Source organism: Patella vulgata, chromosome 3 (genome assembly GCF_932274485.2).
Source record: "Patella vulgata chromosome 3, xgPatVulg1.2, whole genome shotgun sequence".
NCBI lineage: Eukaryota > Metazoa > Mollusca > Gastropoda > Patellidae > Patella > Patella vulgata.
This window is the reverse complement of record NC_065881.2, coordinates 36,621,569-36,623,126: the sequence shown is the minus strand read 5'-3', so window position 1 is coordinate 36,623,126 and position 1,558 is coordinate 36,621,569. Positions and strand designations below refer to the sequence as shown.

The following is a 1,558-nucleotide window of genomic DNA, read 5'->3' as shown; positions in this document are numbered from 1 at the left end:
TATCGATTTTATAGTGAGGCAAATCGATTATATTTGAATTAATGCGTACCATGCTGTGAATTATAGCAGTGCCTTTTATATAAACTCTAATTTTAAATCATTATTGCCAATAAATCTTTCACATGAAACATAGGTAACGAAATATCATATTATAGAAAGTCTGTACTTTCTGATGACGTTAATCCAAAATCTGGTTAAACAACGTCATTATATTATTTCGCACAGTACGATGCTTCATATCCATTTCCTCTCAACTGACAAGATCTGCCAACGACCGAATTCATAGACAAGTAACTATCACAAAACTAACGCTTGTCAACTTGCAGCCGGGTCCAAACACTCCAATGTTTGGCGTTCTGCATTTGTCTACTTCCGAGCAAAACCACTCAAAACCTAAACTTGTCTTGCAAACTAAGAGCTGAAAAAAAAGTTGATGTAAAATAGGATACAAGTTAAACAGGTTAGTAAGTAAATTTTTTCTGGGGTTTTTTTTTTTTTTTTGTTGTTTTTTTTTTTTAAATGAAAGAAAACTGACACGTTAAATTTTAAAATCTTGTCTGGCACGATGATACAATCTAACTGAAAAGGTGAAGAATTTGAGTGTTCTCAGAATAGCTTTTCTCCTCCTACTCGCTGAACTTGAATATATTTAGGTGTACAGGTAGGTCTTTATAGAAGATGAAGTTTCGCCAATCATTAGTTGTTTTGTAAAACAAACCTGACAACTGATACTGTAAACACCGTAGTTTTCTTATCCTCGCTTCGCCGTCTTTCATCTTATTAAAGAGAGAATTGTGCCATCTGTCAAACCAAACTTATGTTTAATCTAAAGCAATTTATGTAAAATTCCATCTTTGTAAAAAGAAACTTAGTCAATCTCTGGTCAGTGACGTATTTCAGCAGTTACTGGGTTGCACATCATGACCATAGGAATATTTTCTTGTAATAAAATTTCTGAAAATACATTTTCAAAAGATGGTTATTCTGCCATATTCGTATCAATGGATTTTATATATTTTAGGGCTAGACGGAACAGAATAAAACGGATGGAATGGATTGGCAATTGGAGAGCAGTTAAAGGATGATTTATAGAATTCAGTGGAGATATATAAATAAATTGACAATTTAATATCGTCCAATTAAATCTCCAATAATGTCAATAGATTATTGAATAAATAGCTGCGAGGTATGGTGTGAGGTCATGAAAATTGGGAATTAAGTTGGAATCCAAATTTGAATTTAATCTAATAAATTTTATTGACCATATTTTCTACTGTAAATAAAATAGACGTTCTACATTCTTTATTTGTGATCTGCAAGCATTTGTCAGATATGGAATTGGTTTAACTCCATTTGCTGTTCAAAGGTTGTCGATATTTGATATGTGGCCAAATAGAATTTTCCGTTTTTACATATTGGTTATTTTCAAAACCATTGCCCTTTCTTAATTAGAGACTGTTCCACAAAACTGATTGCTAATGAACGTTGCTGAAGTAATGGGGTTCATGTAAACCATTGCTGTGTGTAGTACACTTGTAGGATGGAATAGCTATCCATT

The 1,558-nt window shown here is 32.5% G+C and overlaps 1 long non-coding RNA gene across 1 annotated transcript; it reads left to right on the top strand.

Annotated features, from left to right (window-relative positions):
• Positions 1-230: 230 nt before the first annotated feature.
• Positions 231-1,303, top strand: LOC126816741 (uncharacterized). Its single transcript, XR_007678554.2, has 2 exons — positions 231-460; positions 1,022-1,303. It is a non-coding gene; the product is annotated as an uncharacterized LOC126816741 (long non-coding RNA).
• The last annotated feature ends 255 nt before the right edge of the window (positions 1,304-1,558 follow it).